At 29.3% G+C, this 22,364-nt stretch overlaps 1 long non-coding RNA gene across 1 annotated transcript; it reads right to left on the reverse strand.

The window, feature by feature from the left end:
* Positions 1 to 14,267: 14,267 nt before the first annotated feature.
* Positions 14,268 to 16,971, reverse strand: LOC145802004 (uncharacterized). Its single transcript, XR_014344054.1, has 6 exons — positions 16,043 to 16,971; positions 15,622 to 15,705; positions 15,488 to 15,537; positions 15,032 to 15,097; positions 14,885 to 14,950; positions 14,268 to 14,777 (listed from the first exon to the last, which is right to left on the reverse strand). It is a non-coding gene; the product is annotated as an uncharacterized LOC145802004 (long non-coding RNA).
* Positions 16,972 to 22,364: the final 5,393 nt, after the last annotated feature.

Below are 22,364 nucleotides of genomic sequence, written 5' to 3' on the forward strand. Positions count from 1 at the left end.
CATCTAAATTTGAATTATGATTTAATAATATAATTATGTAATTTTTTTTATGTATATCTATCAAAATTTTAAATCACTTAATAGGACAAATTAATCAATTTTCCAAAATTATTGATTTTTAATTTACAAAATAGATTAAAAAAATTATTGACTGATTTATTTATTTAATAACAAAAATATTTCATAATCTCTCCCTCCTAATCTCTCTCACAAATTTTCAAAAAAAAATATTAAAACTTGCATTCATTTTCTCTTCCCAAAAAAATCAGATAATATTTTTTATTAAAGTTGTAGATATCTACCTATATTTTATATATTATATTATAACATAACAAAAAAAACTAAAATACTAAAAAAAAAATCTTTAAAGTTTATCTAAATAAACTTTAAATCAATAAAACTCACATGTCTATCACATATCTAACTCACATCATAACCTACCTAAATAATAATAATTAAAAACATTTAATTTCTTGAAAAGTCAAACACATATGATTATTATCAAAATATTAAACTTTAATATAATATAAAAAAAGGGGAAAAAAAAGACATTTAAAAATCGCAATTCACATATATAGATAATATATTAAGAAAAATAGGGTTTCTAAACTCCAAGCATTGTGGGAGCTTCAATCTTTCAATCTTAATTTTCTAAATTTTTTATTTAAAAAAAAATCTCATCATTTATTGATTTGGTCAAAATTCTCTGATCATCATTTATTAACTTTTTCCAATCCACATGCTTGCATTCATTTATTGATTTGGTCAAAATCTGTTATTAGCATTTAAAATCCCCTCATACAAATAATCATAGATACAGCCCGTGCATAGTTACTGCAGTAGTTTTTTTAATTTCTCCTGTACACTATGGTTAGTGATAAGATTGTTAAATTATTTTTATAAAAAATCTTAAAAAACATAATTTATATATTAAAACAAATTAAAACAAATATAAATATCTATAACTATCTCGTGCATAGCACGGGTGATAGGCTAGTCTATACTATATATTAAGCAAAATGGGATTTTTAACCCCCACGGCCTGTGGGAGCTCCAATATGTCAATCCTAATTTTCTAATTTTTTGTTTTTAAAAAAAAAAATTAACCTCAGCATTTATTAAGTTCTCTCAACCCATAAGACTTTTTGACTTTTCTCATAATTATTGCAGTATCTTTTCCAAAACAAATAATTTGTATATTAAAATTTTTTTAAAACAAATATAAATATCTATATCTATATCTGTCTATTTATTTATATCTGTCTTTAACCCACAAGTTTTGTGGGAGTTCCAATATTTGAACCTTAATTTCTTAATTTTTTTTGATTTTTTTTTTTAAAAAAAACGTAGCACTTATTAAATTCTTCAAAGTCTTTTAACTTCTCCAATACACACTCAACCCTAAACCCTAAACATAAACACTCATAAAGAAAAAAATGTGATTGTAATGTGATGTGATTATAGTTTGTTCAATGGCTCTTTTTTTTTAATATGATTGTTGTAGTTAGTTCAATGGGTTTTTTTAATGTTATTTAATCTTTTTATTTACTATTTTAAGTTTATTTTTAATATGATATAAGTTAGATAAACATAAACACTCACAAAGAAAAAAATGTGATTGTAATTAGTTCAATGATTCTTTTTTTTTAATGTGATTATAGTTAGTCAATGGTTCTTTTTTTTTTCATTTATTTATTTATTTATTTTATTATGGGAAAAATGTGAAGTGATTGTAGTTTGTTCAATGTTTTTTTTTAATGTGATTTAATCTTTTATTTACTGTTTTAATAATTTTTCTTTACAATTATTTATGAAAAAATATGATTGTAGTTAGATAGCATAAAAATATTTGTGATTTGATTTGATTTTTTTCTGATTTGATTTTTAAAGTACCAACTATTGATAATGATTAGATTATATTTTGAAAAACAAAATTTAACTCACTGTGTTTTTTTTAAAAAAAAATTTATTGTGTTTTTTTAACTATCAATTCACTTAATTTGTTATTTGATTTTTAACTCACTGTGTTGTTTGAAAAACAAAATGGATTGTACTCATTAGGGTCACATAACGTACCAATTATTGATGATGATTAGATTATATTTTGACCAAAAAAAAAATTGTAATTGATCTTTTTAACTCATTATGTTTTTTGAAAAATAAATTATTGTGTTTTTTAATTATCAATTGACTTAATTTGTGATTGATTTTTTTAATTATTGATGATGATTAAATAGCATTAAAAAAATTGTGATTTGTATGATTGAAGTTATCTCCTTTTGTTTATAATTTTATTTTTTAATATGATTGAAGTTAGATAAACATAAACACTCACAAAAAGAAAAATGTGATTGTAGTTTGTTCAATGGTTCTAAATAATCTTTTTTATTTACTATTTTAATGGTTATTTTTTTAATTATTTTTTTTCTTATGAGAAAAATATCATTATAGTTAGATAGCATTAAAAAAATTGTAATTTGTATCATTAAAGTTATCTCTTTTTGCTTATAATTTGATTTTTTAATATGATTAAAGTTAACTCACAAAAAGAAAAATGTGATTGTAGTTTGTTCAATGGCTCTAAATAATCTATCTATATAATATATTAAACAAAAGGGGATTTTTAACGCCCAAGGCCTGTGGGAGTTTTAATATCCCAATTTGAATTTTCTAAATTTTTATTTTTTATTTAAAAAAAAACTCTGCATTTATTGATTTGGTCAAAATCTCCTAATCAGCATTTATTAACTTTTTTCAATCCACATGTCTTTCTACATAAATGCATTTATTGATTTGGTCAAAATCCCCTCATACAAATAATTATAAATACAATCCATGTATAGTTACTGCAATACCCTTTTCAATTTCTCCCATACACTATGGTTAGTGATAAGATTGTTAAATCCTTTTTATAAAAAATCTTAAAAAACATAATTTATATATTAAAAAAAATCTAAAACAAATATAAATATTTATAATTATCCCGTGCATAGCACGGGTGATAGGCTAGTTAATAATTATACCAATGTCCTGAGAAGTTTTTTTTTTTTTTTTAAAAAAAAAAAATGGATTGTGAATTGGAGAAGATTGGCTTGCCTCTTAGTTAAACTGGGGATTTGTTAGAAATTGTCGGTTTTTTTCTTTAATTTAAAAAAAATTAAAGCAAGAGTACTGGTTCAGGTTGATTATTTATTAGAAAATGAGTGGGAGCACTAATTAGTGCTACCACTAATAATGTGGCAGTAGGTCCCACCATGAATGATTTGATATTTTGACCTTGATATTGTATTTTTTTCTTTTTTTATTGAGTGTCATGTCATTAGTGATCTTTTTAGAGCTTCAAAATTAGTGGTCTCTATCATTATTGTTATTTATTTGTTCAAGATTCATCAAGTTAAATGTATAAGATAAAAAAATTGTATATAGTTGGAAGGACAAGCAAGAAGGTAATTCTTTAAAGCAAGAGTATTTGCCCCTATTGAATACAAGTTAAATATCTTTTCGAGATTTCTCTTTTTAAAGAAAAATTCAATAATTTGATAACGAAGAATGATGATGAAAATTGTTCAAAAATGACTCTTTAAAAATGGTTGGATTCTTTCAAGTTCGTACTTGAGAGAATAGTTGGGTTTAGTGGGTCTATTTTGGAGACCAATTTCGTTAATTTGAACCATTTACTTTTAGGATTCGTTAAATAGAATATTTATATAAAAATTTGAAATGACTCGATATCAATAATTATATATTTGAATCACATTTGTCTGAGAAAAATGGACAGCATATCAAGGTCAACTCAAAAATGGGCCCACCAAACCCAACTTATTATCTTAAATTTAATGATCAACCTTTTTTGGGAACTAAACCTTTTAGCAGAAAAGGTAAAAAATCACTATAAGTTGTCAGATCATGCTCTTTACTTTTTTGTATATCTTTTCATAAAAAGTCAAAAAAATTACTAAAATAGAAATTCTCAAATGAGGTTAAGATAATTCAAACTTGACGTATGGAAGATGAGGTAGAGTAAATAATTTAATGAGCAGACGTACAACCTGATATAAAAACAAATAAATTAATGAGAAATGGAAAAATCAATTACAACATCTTAAATAATGACTATGATAAAAAGATCATGATTCTCTCTATTTCACTCCATTGAATGTTACAATCTCAAAAGGTGGCAAACAAATGGTCCCAATGAAAAATCACATAAATCATTTAATGAGTCCATTCAAAATTATTTTAATTTCAATTTTCTTTATAAAATATTGATCTTGTTAACAAAGCAATAAATGGTATTTAACTTCCTCCACATGCACCAAAAATATAAATATAGAAGATAAGTTAATTATGATATTTTTAAATAGTTAATTTTTTTTCACATGGACACTAGTAGTACCCCTATATTCATAGGATAAGGGGTCACTGCTGTGCGTGAAGCACAACAGTGACTGTGGTGCTTTCATTTGAGCTGTATTATGGCCTTATTTTTATGATCCAAATCGTCCATTTTGTAGGGTTTGTTGAGTACTTCATGCCTACAAAAAATCATATTAATCGGATATCAACAACTATATGATCGAATTGCATATTATTTATGTTATTTCTCAAAATAAAACTTATTATTATTTTTTTTGGTTATCGATCATATAGTTGTTGATATCCGATTAATATGATTTTTGGTAGGCATGAAGTACTCAATAAACCCTACAAAATGGACGGTTTGGATCATAAAAATAAGGCCATAATACAGCTCAAATGGAAGCACCACAGTCACTGCTGTGCTTCACGCACAGCAGTGACCCCTTATCCATATTCATAAGACAAAATTTCTTTAACTATTATTGAATAAAAAATATTAAAAAAAGTATCCTATATACATATATATATATATATATATATATATTTGAAGATGGTTCTAATGTAGTGAGGATTCATCATTTTATAAAGGTATTGTCGGAAAAAATTTAGTTGCAAAATATTTTTATTTGACTTAATTTTTAGAATTTGTATTTTGAATTTATTTTTAAAATAATTATAAACTAATTTGAAAAAAATAAATATAAATAAATATTTGAATTTTAAAATATTATTTAAGTTTCAAAAAAAATCATATGAAAATAATTAGTGTTTAATTTTAAAAAAAAAATCACCAAATTAAATTTCCACTCCTGAATTTTTTGTGGAAGGTGTAACAAATGGCATTCCCTAGTAGGGAAGCCAAAGAAAGCATAGTTAACAGAGCAAGTATTCCAACTATAATGATCTAGGCGAAAAGAACAGAAAGCAAACCCAATAAGAGCTAGCTCTGGTATTGCCTCTTGTTATATTCATTTTGTGCTTGTATATATATAATGATATAATGTTTAAAGTGGCTATGTATTTAATACCAATAAATGGTGCAATTATTATGCTATAGACTACAATTGGGAGAGGTAATTAGTGTTTGTGTGGAGAGTTTCACATTTTACAAAGGCATTAGTGAGAGAAATTCAAAACACAATTATTAAAAATAGAAATGGAAGTACAAAAATTGTAGAGCAATCCTTTCAGGTCTCATATAATTTCAACCGCTAAAAATTTTTGGGTGGATGACTATGTGTTAGAGATTAATTTGTGTAATGTGTGATTCATATGAGGTCCATGTGAAGTGTGGTGAAAACTAATTTTTGAATAATTTCTAAGTTGATAAGTGTAGGTTTGTAATATTACTCATAATTTCATGTCCTAAGCATATGTATCTATCTAGTGCTTTTAGGTTTGGCCTAGTGGTTTTGTAGTCACATTTTAAGGTGTGGTGGTGAAAGGAAGATCAAGGGTTCAGGTTAATGGAGTAGCGATGACTTCTTTAGTTGTAATCTAAATTTATTAACAATTTAACATCCAACAATACAATCTTGAACACCCCCCCCCCCAAAAAAAAAAAGAAGAAATGGATTTTGGGCAATCTATCATTTATAAGCTTAGATTAAAAAAAAAACGTTCAAATAGTACATATTAATGTGTGTTTGGAATAATTGAATACTCGTAAAAAAAAAAAAAAAAAAAGGTATTGATTGAGATAACTGAATTTTGTTTTTTTTCTTTGAGCAGTAGTTTCCTTCATTCCATTCCATATGTTGTATATTATTTACATCAATAAATTGTCATTGCAATAAAAAAAAAAAAAAAAAAAAAATTTGAGGTCATTCAACCATCAAACTCTCAAAAGGTGATGTAGTACATATAAGTTACAATACTTTGAATTGTTGATATTACTTTGTATCATAATCAAACTATTTTTGGTCATAACCAAATAAATATAACAAAATTTCACATGCTTTATAACCAAAACAATATCAACAATAACCAAATTATAGCCAACATTATAATGGATTATAATCAAATATTTCTTTGATCATAATCAAAATAACAATCTCAATAGATTATAATTAAGTCATAAATAATATTGTAATAGATTATAATCAAGTCATAATCAATATCATAATAGATCATAATCAAATATTACAAAATATCATAATTTGAAAATATGATAGAATTTTTCAAAATTTTGTACCTTGAACCAAAAGAGAACTATTGATTTCAAGAAAATATATGATTTGATTCAAATGACTTTAGATTAGCTTCAGAGTACTGGGGTTGAGGTTGATTACTTATATGTACAAGATTCAATTAGTTCAATGTATAAGATAAAAAAATTGCATATAGTTGGAAGGACAAACAAGAAGGTAATTCTTAAAAAGCAAGAGTATTTGTCCCTATTGAATTCATGCTAAATATATTTTCCAGAATCCTCTTTGGGAACAAAAATACAATAATTTGATAAAAAGAATGATGATGAAAATTGTTCAAAAACGACTTTTTAAAAAGGGTTGGATTCTTTCAAGTTCATACTTGAGAGAATAGTTGGGTTTAATAGGTCCGTTTTGGGAATAATTTTGGTAATTTGAACAATTCATTTTTAGGACTCGTCAAGTAGAATACTTATATAAAAGATTAAGATAATTGGATATCAATAAATATATGTTTGAATTACATTTGTTTTTAAAAAAATGGACAACATCTCGAGATCGACTCAAAAAGGGGCCCACCAAACCTAGCTTATCCTATTAAATTTAATGACCAACCTTGTTTTGGGAATAAACATTATTGTCAAAAAATCAAAAAGTCATTATAAGTTGTCACATCATTCCCTCTAGTTTTCTGAATATTTTTTGTAAAAAATTTAAAAATTAATAAAACAACTTGTTCCGTTGAGATAATTCAAACATGACATATGGAAGATGGGATAAAGTAAATAATTTAATGAGTTGATATGCAATCTGGTATAAAAACAAATAAACTAATGAGAAATTGAGAAACCAATTACACCATCTTAAATAATTACTGTGACAAAATGATCATGATTCTCTCTATTTTATGTCTATTTTACTCCATTGAATGTTAGCAACTCAAAAGGTAGCAAACGAATGGTCCCAATGAAAAATCACATAAATTATTTAATGAGTCCATGTAATATTGTTTTAGTTTTAGTTTTTTGTTTTTTTTTATTATAAAATATTAGTCTTATTAATATGTGCATGTTAAGAAAGTAATAAATGATATATAACTTTCTCCAATTGCATGAAAAATATAAATATCGGAGAGAAGTTAATTATGATATTTTTAAATAGTTAACACACATCTTAATATATCTATTGACTCTTTAAAAATAATAAACTCTTAACATAGCTTAACACACATTTTGAAGTTCTATTTTTATCATTTTTTTATCATATAATATATTATTGTTTAACTACTCCATTGTAGATGCTCTTGAGCAATTAAAGATGTCCCTTTCACTTGTACATATCATATTATATGTCCTATTGAGCTCTTAGAAAACTGAGAAGCAATTAAACATTTAGCCAAAGTTTGGTAAGTCTAGAATAAGTCAAAAAAGTTAAAAAGTTATTTAAAAAGTTAAAAAGTTAACACTATTCATCAAAAGTCAACAATTACAGCTGCACAATTCCCAATTCTAATTTTCTCTTACAAATCAATTTTTACAATTTTTTATTACACATTTTCTATAAAAAATCAAAAAGTTAACCCAAACATCTATATTTTTTTTCTCAATTTTTTAGTTCAAAAAGATAAAAAGTACATTTATTTAGGACACTCCAAATAACCCCTTAATAAATCTCTTCAAGACACTCCAAACAACCCCTTAATAAATCTCTTCAGGGAATTAAAGATGTCCCTTTCAATTGTACATATCATATTATACGTCATGTCTCAACTCTGAGAAAACTAAGCAATTAAACACCCAATAAAAGAGCTCACCTACCATATCATATCATATTACAGTACTATATACTGTTGACCATGACATTTTCCTCTCTGCTTTTCAAATTGTATCTATATATTTTAAGACTCTGGGTTTTGTCCAGTTCGGTGGAGAACTACATATGTGTTATTTGGTCAGAAGCAATTAAACACCCAATTAAAGAGCTCACCAACCGTATCATATCATATCATATTACTAGGCATAACCCGTGCCTGAAGGCACGGTCAATAATTTTTCCGGTACCACACGTGCTATGAAATTCAATTAATAAATCAATTTAAAATGATATATCACTCTAGTTTAATACTTCACAAATAAGAAGTTGAAATTGCTTCTACACAGTAAATTGGCAAAAACATTTAGCGCAATCATCCTATCTAACTAAAAAATAATAATTAATCATCCAGCGTTTCTAATACGGATCAGCGACCTGCAACAAAAGCACTCGCTTAAATTTGCTTTAAAAACCCAATAGCTATGAGGAATCAACAAAATGAGAAATCAACAAAATGATTCTTCAAAAGCAACTCTAATTTGACAACAAAATGAACTCAAATAATTTTTCAAAATAATAAAAATGATTAAGAACAATAAAAAAATACATGAATAGCTTAATATAATATTATTGAATCAAATGATTTCATGGTTTCAATTTGAACAATACCAAAAAAATGCAGCAAAACCATGTTTAAGAGTGATAATTGCATGTTTCACAATTTTTTGCAATGGGACTAAAGGCTTGGTTTGATTTGGTTTGGCTTGGTTTGGACATTGTCATAGCAACAAATACTCTTCTTTCAATTTGTTTTGTAATTAATCCCCTTCTTTCGGCACAAAATTCATGTACTTCTCTAATAGCTCTGAATATACCAGTGATAAGCATAATTCTGACCCTATCATTGGCTGAAACACATATGAAGAATAGTATTGAGCAAAGATTCTAAACATGAATGTAAGAGAGAAGTTTACATAGGTTTTACATAGTGAAACCTAACAATAAAATGATAACTCTTGTATAGAAGTCTTCCTAGTTTAACCAGGGAGCAAATTTCAATAGCAGCTAAATTATGAATTAGGCAAACCTCTCCAAACACTTTGATCTACATAATGAATTACTACAGTGAAGCAAACATAGAACACGCATTGATAAACTCGCCATTTTTCCAATTATCTAAGCTCTGTAAATAGATCAAATAATAAAAAATAAATTAAAAAGCCCTAAAAAAACACAAACTATTCATTGCAAAATTCACGAAAAAATCAAAAATTTGTGTCATCACTACTACTATATAATTCCAAAACACAAAATCTTTAATCTTTGAAAGACATGATAAGGCCACAATTTTATATTCCCAACAATGCATGAAGCAACACATGACAAATAAATTGAGGAAAACAAAAAGAAGAAAAAAAAAAAAACAGAGATGATATGAGACACATAGCTTGTATTGGCCATAACAAACACTAAAACTAATTTGGGAGGAAAAAATGAATCTGAACAATAATCCCGCAAGCAAAAATCAGTTTTTTACTTTGATATAAAGGACCAATCATCACTTCACAAATAAAATCAAATGTTGCACATAGAAACAAAATGAAGATTCGATCTAAGTTTGAATGAGACATGAGAAATTGCATTTTTACTCATAAAGACTTGAAAACAATATTTAAGTGATAGCTATCATAAAAAAGAATCTCATGGATGACTAAATTAGTGCATCAAATCTTTAGTTATTGTATGGATATTACTCAGTACAACTGTATCAAATCATTCTCCCATTTTTTCAAATTTATTGTATTTTGTCTTCTACAAAACGAATTGCCTCCCTAAACATTAGAGTTTTCAAGTGCTTTATGTGGTTCAGGCCATCCCCAAACCCATCCAGAGAATAAAAAAATTACCAAGATAAAATGTGGGAAAGTGAACGACAACATAGCTAAAACCAGTTAATAAAGATATTCAATCTTCTGACTGTACACCTAAATTGAGACTTGAAGTAGCAAAGGAGCTATACATAACCATAAAGAAAAGGACAATTAAAATACAACTAAATTATGTACAAAGCACAATCCCAAAGACAGAAACCCTCAACGAAATTCACAAAAAATTTTCATTATCGTCACTTGCAAAGAGGTTGTGAGTGTGTGTGTGTGTGTATGTGTGTGTGTGTGTGTGAGAGAGAGAGAGAGAGAGAGAGAGAGAGAGAGAGAGAGAGAGAGAGAGAGAGAGAGATAGTAAACTAAGTAGAGCTCTTTCCATTCTTCAAATTATGTTGTAAAGAAACTACCTTTTAAGGTAATCCCACTTATATCAAAACCAATAGAGCTCTTCTTCTCGTTCAAGTCTAGGAATTCAAACTAACTTTTTAATAGGGAGAGAGATGTTTGTGATAGACAGAGGTACTGGTAGGCGAGAACCAGAGGTCTAGCATCAACACACATTTTGTTCAACTTATACTTTTAACTGTCAGATGTTGATTAGGATTGATCTCAACCATTAAAAACAACTGTAAGACATTTTCAAAAACCCTTGTGGTTTATTATATAAATAAGTGGATTTTCATTTTTGTTTTGTGGCCTGTTGAAATATTTAATCCACTTTGAAATCAACCATCAAAAGTATTCCTATGCAATAACAACTTTATTGCATCAACAAAGAAGCCATCCTAAAGGGCTTTGGATCAAGAGCTGGCGGGGAGGGGAAGAGTATGCAAATGTGAGAGAGTGAAAGAGGTTTGTATATGTATGTACATACAACTATTTATAACAATTGCAAAAACTAAAGTCATCAAACACAAATAAAAAGTTCAATTTCAGGTTCTCATCACATTAAATCTTAACTCTTAAACATGATTTTAGAAGTTCAACCTTTAGCCTCTAAACACTTAATAAAGCATTTAGAAAAATTGATTCAACAAATATAATTAATTTCCAGCCAATACAAAAATTTATGAACATAAAATTTAGCATGTAACCTAAATATTAACAATCCAGTTCATACTGATATTTTTGCCAACGTACATTTGTAATCATTTTAACTTATATCTCATCTTTTAAACTAAATCAAATCCATTAATTCAATTGCAAACCATTTCCCGCTACGTATCCTCCATATCTTTCCCTCACTGTTCTAGTAACTTGTTTGCACTTTTTTTCTCCCTATACTTCCATTTCCCGTCATCCCACAACCTCATTGCACAACCACACACCCTCTTTTCACTTTTTTCTTAAGTTCTCTCTCACCCATGACATACCAATGCCATGAAAATGCATTTTCAAAAGTAGACCAACTAATATACTTTAAACAAAAGTAGCTCTTTGAATTGACGCTTAAGGTGTTTAAATTTGGATTGAAGGTTTTTCATAGTCATGCTCAATCTGATTTTAAGATGTTTATATTATCCAAAATAACTTGCGCAAGATAAAAGCTCAATGTAGTTTCGTTATCATGAAAGAGCAAAATATGAACAATTTATCAAATAAAGTAGTACTCAAGATGTAAAAAATGTATTTATGTGATAAAACATAACAATTGCTCCAATTATAGACTGAGTATCAAACAGAGAAGCTGCATTTTGAAAGAAAAAAATAACATGAAGATGAGGTTTCTTCGTGCCTTATGCTAGTGACCATAGAAATTGAATGTCAACCGCAAACTAAATTGATCTAGACGTAAATCGTATTGCACAACCACCTCCCTCACTGTATTCCCCTCTGAGAATATCATTTTAAATTTAGATAGGAATTTAGAAAGGAAAAAGAAAAGATGAGGGAAATATAAAGTTATTATGATTGAAACACAACCTTACATACATAAGCAAAAATTATTTTTGTTGACGAAATGATACCAATACATGTTTTATAGAGGGGCCAATTTGAGAGAGAGAATAGACAAATGCATGCTCTTTACAACTATCGATTAGTAAGCAAATTGATACGTATACAGTTCCCCTAATAAACCAATTAATTGAGAGAGAGAATAGACAAATGCATGCTCTTTAATTATAATTCATAACTACACAACTGAGTGTGTAATAGGCCTGTGAAACTGGGCAAAACTTTGTCAAGCCAAAATATTATTTCTGCTACTATACTTATTGGCAATATAAACTTAGGCTTTTGCTTAATGTTACCCCCAAGCCAAAAATATTATTTCTGCCATTATTCCCATTGGCAATATAAACTTAGGTTTTGCTTAATGTTGCCCCCAAGCCAAAATATTGGTTTTGCCACTAAACCCATTGGCAATCTAATTTAATTATGAGGCTAGGCTTAATTGTTCTAATGCTATGCCCTGAAACCATAATGTTGAAACAATAATAGAAATATAAAATTAAAAAATATTGTTCTAATGCTATGTCCTGTGAAGACTAATATATTGAAAGCATAATAGAGATATAAAATTAGAATAAACAGCACCAAGAACAAAGAGACTATCATTATGTTTAGGGACCAAGTTTAAAACATTAACCAGCTTTTAGGAAGAGTTGTCTCAGTTTACGGGTGATGCTACATTCCCTTCCTAGCAAAGGAACAATAAGGTGGATGTGCTCCTAATAGTGCTTGATCTACCCACTTGGCATCTATAAGGTTACTAAGTGGAGTAAATGATCCTTGACAAAATCATTGAATCCAAAAATCAACTCAATAGAAAGGATAACAAACTGAGTGAATATTTATGTACAAATTGAACAACATAGAAATTAAAGCTCTATTTCTTTCTATAAAAAAAAAGGTCTCGTCAAATGGTTCAAGTTCAACAATTTTCATCAATTTTCGCCAAATGGTTTAGCAATTAGAAACTAACCTCTCCGTATCTCATAATGGTTCATCAATTTTCATCTCTCTCTAATGTATATTTGTCAAATTGATTCTCTCACAATAAAATCTACAAATTTAGTAAATAATAGTTTGAATCTGAATACATAAAAATATCCAATTAAACTAATCAATTATCCAGTTAAACTAATTTGAATCTGAATAAATATACATAAAAACATCAAATTTATCAAATGCCCCATCAACACCCTTGTTTTGTTATATAGATTTATTGAATTAGCAAAGACTTCAATGGAGATCTAATCAATTAACTTGGGCAATAAACATAAAATTACTAAACCATGTGGACAAAGGAGAACTACTCATCTTAAATTGATAACAGATTGTGAAACTTTCACGCAAGCAATAACCAATGCATCTATCTTTCATTGAAGACTCGAAACACTTTTCCTTTTTGAATCAAACACAAAAGTATCTGAAAAATATAGAATAAAAAATCAATTTGAACCCTATGAAACCCAAGAAAATTGCCCCTTTTTTCAAAGAGTAGTGAAATTTATTTGGATTTATGCATGTAGCATTTGCCATAATCATTATTTTTTGCACTCATTACCTAATTATAAAGCACACAATAATTACACATCATCCAAAACCTAATAAAAAAAGAAAGGAACATTAATTTTTTACAAAAATTCAATAGTACTCATTTTGGAGGAAGAGAAGCATGACAATCAACACCCTTGATTTGTGCCCTGTTATGCAGAAGAAAAAATCAAATTTGCATGTGTTATGTTTCTGCCCTGTTATGCCATTTTGTGGCTTTTTTTCTTTTTAATGATTCTTGAGCATGTGTTTGACACCAAACGCCCCCAACACAAATTTGTAATTAAAAATCATATTTAACACCATCAATAGATACAATAGCTCTGGAAAAAGAAAAAAGAAAAAAAAACTCAAATAGCATTAACAATATACTTCATAACAAAAAATTAAAATCCCTTCACTGAACAATAACCAAAAAACTCAAAATTAGTCATCAAAATAAAATAGAAAAAAATGAATTACACCAGCAACAATGAATCTATGACAGATTGAAAGAAACAGACCATATTTATAGTGATGCATCTAAAAGTAACAAATAATAGACACACAATACAACAAAAAATAAAAGCTAATCGAGAAAGTAGATATAGAGACATACCTTGACACATATAGCGGAGATATAAATGGAGAGAGAAGACAATTGAGATGGTTTCTTTCCTTACAATGGTTACTCTTTTTCTTAGGCAATAATTAAAATAAACACAACAGAAAACACAATAACCAAGCCAGTTATCAACAATACAAAAAATAATTATTATAAACTCAAGGACACATCAGCAGCTCTACAACAATCTCCAAAATCCCAAAGTTAGTTTCACAATAGATCTAAAACAATATATCTACACAATGCTGATAATAAATGTAAAAATAAATAAATTAGAAACGCACAGGGCAAACACATTATGTGGAACCACAACTCATAACCAAAACACAAAATTTCAATTAAATGGAACTCAATAAATTAGATCGTTACCTCTATAGCGCAGTGGGTTCTACAGTAGGTTGAGTCCAAAAGAGGAATAGTTGACCCTCATATCTAACTAAGGGGAGAAAGGGAGTGTTTTTCTGCCTGAAGATATGATCATACCCGTAAGGAGAGAACGCATATAACAATAATAATCTATATATAAAAAAAGAGCAGGTAGTTGCTAGAAATAATTCCAAAGAACTATTTACCTGTTTCCCTGACCTCTGATATATATCTAAAGCCTTAAGAGCATCATGTCGTTGCATTTCAAAGAACTGTCACATTGCATGTTATCAAATATCCATGATTTGCTGAAAACAAAACTACTCATTCAAAAATCCAAAGCCACATTCTACCTTGTCGACCAAATTTACGACACCATCACTGATAGCATTGTAGATTTTAATGCTTTCAGAAGCAACCTGTTGAAAAAAGTAAGGACAGTCAGGTCAAAAGAATTCTATTTGAAAAGTTACTTCAATAACACTCCGTTGGGATCGTGGGTGAGAAAGACAGGAAATGATTGTGTTTTCTTACTATCATACTCAGATGGGTATGAAGGCAATGCATGTGAGATGGATATGAAAGACTTATTTTTCTTCCTTGGAATTTTAATGGGCAATCTCACTACTATAAATTTTTTATAACTAATCAGCTTGTTTCTCACCAATCTCACTCACCACTTTTGATGAGAAATGAAATAGGCAAAATAAGAGAGTTCTCACTCTCATCATTTCTCACCAAATCACCCTATCCAAACAGAGTGCAAATCCATGGACAAAGCAGGGGGAAAATTTATAAACTCCACTCACCATAGAGAGTGCTAATTGAATCACAAAATTATGAACCGTTGCTCCTGTGGCTGCCCAAAAGTTTCATTAAGAGGCCATATTTGAAAGCTAGACAGCATTATGTTTGATTCAGTTGAGAAGCAAAAAAAAGTTACCTGGCAACCAAGAACACGAAATAGAAGCTGCTGTAATGCTGGCAACTGCTCAAGCAATTCCGAAGTGTCCAAACCTTTAGTTCTCTGCACCACAATTTACATAATAATATTCTAAGTGACCAAATCTTTATTTCAGTTAGATCAAAAAAATATTTGAAAAATAAAATCAATCAAAATTTGAGTGTTCACATAACACTTTTCTGGCTGCAACAGAAACAGAACCCCTCAAAAAAGATTGAAGTTCCAAATGCAATTTCAAAGGTGCCATATTTAAATGAAATTATAAAACCAAATTTATGTTGTCAAAGCAAAATTTTGAAAAATTGAAATGGCAAAAGGATGGCCAGCAAAAAGTACAATTTCTTACAGGGCGCTCACTCTCAACATCATATTTCAATACACTGAAGGAAGAAAATCTGACCTGTTGAAACCTGAAATTTAAGAAAATCTGAAATTGACTGTTGTAATAGGTTGAAATCTGAAAATCTGAAAATGAAGAAAATCTGAAAATCTGGAATTGAAGAAAATCTGAAAATCCTCTGCACTGCTCCTCACACAATCCCCGCTCAACACCTTCGCCGGAGGCCCAAAAAACACCATTGTCGCAGCATTAAAAAGGCTGAAAAAAGCACACGAAACACCCATCTCCGCCGCAAGTCCCGACAGCCAGTGAGAGGCGTAATCAGAGATAATCCAATCTGGGTTCGGGCTAATTTTCTCGAGAAAATCCGAGAGTGGTTGTTTAAGAAAATCGAAGGCGATTTTGAGGAGCTGAGCTTGGTGGTGTGGTGCGTCCATGGAGGATTCGACGTTGGGTGGTAAGTTGAGGATGGCGGGGAAGGGGAGGGGGATGAAGGTGATGAGAGGGGAGAGGCGGAGAGGGATTTGGGGGAGGCGGCAGAGGTTTCCGTCGGTGGAGATGAAGGAGATGCGGTGGCCCTTGGTGGCTAAGGTGGTGGAGAGGTGGAGGAATGGAATGAGGTGACCCATGGCTAACCACGGGAACATGACTATGTGAAGAACTTCTTCTTCATCATTAATATCAACTCTGTTTTCCATTTGAGGATAGGGAAAATGGAGGACTTAAGAAGATGTTGGGTTTTCCCTTATGAGATTTTGATGAGAAGTGAAAACCCAATAAGTATATTGAGCATTAGAGAGAGAAATGGACCTGATTCGAGGAGATCTTCAGTGTAGAGAGAGAGATGGGTTTGAAGAGAGAAACAGTGAAATGGGTTTGAAGAGAGAGATGGTGAAATGGCTGAAATGTGTTTGAAATGGGTTTCAAAATTGAAGGGTATATCCAACGGTGAAGAGAAACACTGAAATGGGTTTGAAGAGAGAGACGACGAAAAGGCTGAAATGTGTTTGAAATATATATCCAACGGTAAAGGTAAAAGGATACAACCTTTAACTTAATCTCAGCCTTTCAATCTCATTTCCACCTAATATAGATGTCCCATCTGGTTTGAAAAACAGAGCTTTCTCAACCATTGATATATATTTGGGATTGATCTTAGCCATTGGATCAAAATATATCTCACATACATTTTGATATATTTTTCAAAAAGCTTTGTGCCTTATTATATAGATAGTACTATATATTGTTGACCATGACATTTTCCTCTCTGCTTTTCAAATTGTATCTATGTATTTTAAGGGCTAATTTGGCATGTACCAAACCTGTGTTTGGCAAGGGCTTTTTCCAGTTTTTTGGGCTATTTTAGCCACAAAAAACAAAATAGGCTATTTTAGCCATAACAAACAAAACATCACATCCAACCTATAATCATTACATTCTTCTCTCACAAAAAAAGTCAAAAAAGCCAAAAAGTCAAAAACCCCTTCCCAAACCAAGCTTTTTAGCCCAAGCTAAAAAAGCCAAAAAGCCAAAAAGCCAACCCACTTCCCAAACGGAGGCTAAATAAGTTAAAAAGTCAAAAAGTCACTATCTTATTTAAGTCACATCATCTTATTTAAATCACATCACCTCTCTAACACATCACATCAAACTCAACCCAAACCCAACCCAAACCACCAATAAGTCAAAAAGTGCACTTTTTTAGGACATCCCAAACCAACTCTAAGACTCTGGGTTTTGTCCAGTTCGGTTGAGAAATAGAAATGTGTTATTTGAGCCTTTTGATTTCAGTTTTAGGTCTCGAAATTTAGATTGTTTGTATTTTAAGATTAATTAAATATATTATTTTGATAAAAAATTAAGTTGATTAGATGACATAAACTATATGTTTAGATCAATTTTGTATAAAAAAAATAGACGGTGAGAAAATAAACAGTTTATACAAAATTGATTCAAACGCGTACGGGTCTGTTTAGTAACCATTCTATTTTCAGTTTTCAGTTTATATTTACAAAAATTAAAAAAACGGTCATAAAAACTTGTTTGATAATTTTTTTAGTTTATAAATGGTTGTCTTAGTTTATAAATTTGAGGAAAAAACGTAAACTCAAAAAATGAGTTTACGTTTTCAGTTTTCATTTTTTTTTTCAAATAATTTTTTTTTTCAAATATTTTTTTTTCAATTAATTTTTTTTCAAATAATTTTTTAATTAATTTTTTTTTTCAAATAATTTTTTTTCAAATATTTTTTTTTCAATTAATTTTTTTCCCAATTAATTTTAAAATTAATTTTTTTTCTTTTTTTTTCAATTATTTTTTTTTTCAATTATAATGTGTGTGATCCCATTGTCATAAATAATAAAAATAAATATAAATATTTTAAGCTTGAACAAACATATTTTTTAGTTTATATTTTTTAATTTTTTTAAACATTTTGTTCAAACCAAACGCTTTTATAATTTATGTTTTTTTAAAAATAAACAAAAACCAGCTTATAAAATTTTTGTAAACATAAACCAAAAACGTAAACGATACCAAACGCTACCGTAATTTTCGTTATCCGATCATTTTATTTTTTGCAGGAATAATATACTTGATGAATTCTAAAATATGAACAGTTCAAATTATCAAAATATAATCCAAAAGTGAACCTATTGGGCCAAATTGGCCTATCCAATCCAATTTGGACTAGAGACAGTCCAATCCCATATTTTAATTCATTACCTGGTGTGAATCACAATACAAAAATATCTAAAGAACTCATTTCAAATTCTGCATGTTTTTTGAATTTTTTTTTTTTTGGTCCTCAGTTTAAGAACCCTAAATATATATATATATATATATATATATATATATATATTTTAAATAAGGACAATACAATTTTCTATATTAATTTAGGTCCTCCAAAACACATGGTGACAAAATTCTATAACTTTTTTAACTCATTTAAAATTTTGAAAATTCTATAATTTTTTATCTAAGGCACTATTTGGCATCACCTATATTAGCACATTTTTTTTAATTTTTTTATTTTTATTTTTATTTTTTATCACATCACCTCCCTACTTTATTTGCATATCTTTTCGTAAAAAGGCAAAATATATACTTATTTAGATAATCCCAAATATCCTTTAAACCTCTGTTTTTTTTTAATTTATAAAAGTTGTATTTTTTAAATCGTTTCATCAACATTTGTAAAACAATATTCATAATGAATACAAAATTCTAAAAAAAAAAAAAAATTGATGCAATTCACTGACCTAAGACAAGTCAGTGAAATTTCAGTTAGTTAGTGAAATTTCGATGACCAAGTCTGATTTAGTGAAATTTCGGTTAATCAATGAAATTTTGATGACCAAATCAGTGAAGCCATTGAAATTTCACTGACTAGTTCAGTGAAATTTTAGTCAATTAGTGAAATTTCAATGACCAAGTCAGTCTAAGTCAATGAAATTTCGATGAGAAAACTTGTTTAAGTAAGTGAAATTCTAAAATTTCGATAACCAAGTTAATAAAAATTTATTGACCTTTCATTGACCTAGGTCGGTGGATTTCAATTGTTTAGTGAAATTTCGATGACCAAGTCAATGATATTTTATGAATGTTTTTTTTTTTAGAATTTCATATTACTCATGTATTTTGTTTGAAAGATCTTATCAATAGAATTCTAAAAATATAAATTTTATAAAATAAAATAAAATGAAGATTTAAATCAAAAGTTATTAAATTTTAAAGTTTTAAAATCACTTGAACAATATAAAAGATAGGATAAACGAAATGATGAATAAAAAATGAAGGCTTACATATGTGTGATTTGTCTAATTGTCATAGAATTTCCCATTGTTATATAGTCAAGGCTTACATATGAAATGAATATCAACCATCCATTCGTCGTTCTTTTTAAATAATATTCTTATAGATGAATTTTTTGAGTCCTAGCATTTCTGTATAAGTTACAATAGTCATGTAATATATAAAGAGCAATGATATATAATTAACAAAAAATTTATATAGAATTTTCATACAAAATTCAATATAAATCATTCACTTTTAAACAAAAGATCTATAACGCCCCCCAAAATAATCCAATATGAAATAGATACATTAACCAACATCCATGAAAGAATAAGAGCTATTCTCCAACCTTTGCATCATTAATCAATAAGGTTTGTACAAAATAGCCCCACATGCGAATTATACATTCAATGGTGTAGAATACATGAATCTATAGCATGTAGAACATCCAATCCCAAAAGTAAATAAAATGTCCTGAGGGCTTACATATTTCAAGACTTAAGCCCGGTTACACAACAATGGTCTCTCGGACCCATAAACGAATAGCCCTTGGCTTACAAAAAAATTTACAATCACAACAAAAAGAGTCTTACACTCTCAAAAGCATACTACCACACCCTAGTTTGGCGGGTTCACCACATCCTTTCCGGCACCAAAATCCCATAGGGGTGAGCACAAAGCCCAATAGGAAATTCTTAACAAAGTATATACATTTATGCAGTTCCCATGAAATGAAAGAGCTCCTGCCATGCTATGCCATTAAAAGGAAATCATATCTTTTTCTTTTGAAAATCGTCATGCACCATAAAATACGGAAGTTCCAACAGTTCAAATGTTTTACATCAAATTCACGGGACGATAAATACGACTCAGGTAATCTCTAGGTAGGTGTCTACAAGTAGGCATAACAAGCTCTACAAAAACCCTACTTTACCGGTAGCTAACTAGAAGGCACGTGGTACCTACTCCGCATGTGTTTTCGGTCTTTCACCCTGGACACTTAGGCCAACTTAATCAATGTCATCTACATCCCCTATCCGGACTTACCAACATATTTACCCCTAACAATTCAATAAATTCTCATTTTCACAAACATTTCTTTTCAATGTGAGCTTCCAATTTCTCTATTCAAGGATTTACAATGATCAACAGAAATTAAATGCCAATGCAACAACTATCAATGCAATGCACATCTTTCCAAATCTCAACATTTTCCATACACTATCCCATTAGTGGTTGTAATTTCCACTTCTCATTCCAAATGTAAGATCCAAAAGATGACCATGCATCCATTTAGATTCATCAAGAATAACTACATTTTAACAATAATACTCCTTCCGCCCCAAATTATTAGTCCCTTATTCAATTTTTCATTGTCCCAAAATATTAGTCCCTCTTCAAAAACTAAGTACAAAAATAATATAAATTTCCTATTTTGCCATTCTTTTAAATTAATAAACAATATAAAAAGTTCAATTATTACATTGATATTCCCAAAAAATATACTATCAAAAAGGTAATTTTGAAAAATCAACTTTTTTAAAGTGCAATAATTGTACTACCAAGAAAAGTTGAATTCTCCAAAAGGGACCATTATTTTGGGACAGAGGGAGTAAATAAAAATAACTATTCCACATATTCCCTACCATTTCTTCCTCATAAACATTGTTAAGAAAGTCCCCTTTCTTCATTACATTTGACACACAAGAAAACAATAATAACATTGGTAGTAATAATATTTCATGGATCCTCAACATATTCTTCAACCCCAAATTTCTAGGGTTTTTCTCCAAAATCAATATTCTCTCATCTTTTGAAAAGATTTCTCCCTAAAACATCACCTCTCTTACCATGTGATTTAAAACCCTCAAGAAAATAGTTTAGAGAGAGAGAGAGAGATAGGTCAAACCCACTTTTAAAACCCTCAATATTTATGAGACAAAACCAAACTTTCAATATCATTAAAGAAACTTTTAAATCAACAAAATCTAGCATAAATATATATATAACTCAAAGAAATCTCCCTACTTCAAGCTTGTTGATGAAAGATGAGATGAAAACCCTAAAAATTTGAAGGTGTTGAAATAAGATCTCCACCACTCCAAAGGTAGCTCTTGATTAGCTCTTCAAGCTTTGAGAAGAATTTGATTCAAAATCTCAGTGGATTGAGAAGGATCAATTGTTTGGTGTGCTAGGTGAGGGTTTTTAGAGAGAAGGGAGAGAATATGGTATTTTTAGAGAGAGAGATATAAGAAAAATATGAGATATTCCTAGCCAAAAAGAGAAAAAAAAAAAAAACAGAGTTCTCGGATTTGGGCTTTTCCTGCACGTGCGGAGCTTACTCTCGCACGTGCGGCGTGTGCCTCTCACACGTGCGGCTCTCACCCTCGCACGTGCGGCACCTTTCCGCACCTGCATTTATTCCAGTATGCACCCCAAGCCTCCCTTGTTTCCCACATGTGTGGCCCCCATCCCGCATGTGCAGGCTATGCCCCCGCACGTGCGGCCCAGTTTCCCAGCCCAGAATTTTCTAGTTAGGTTCGAAACTCTTCGAATCCAATCTCGTACCTTCAGGAACAAATGAAAT

The sequence above is a fragment of the Camellia sinensis genome, chromosome 11 (genome assembly GCF_055761805.1).
Source record: "Camellia sinensis isolate YWXY chromosome 11, ASM5576180v1, whole genome shotgun sequence".
In the NCBI taxonomy this organism is placed as follows: Eukaryota; Viridiplantae; Streptophyta; class Magnoliopsida; order Ericales; family Theaceae; genus Camellia; species Camellia sinensis.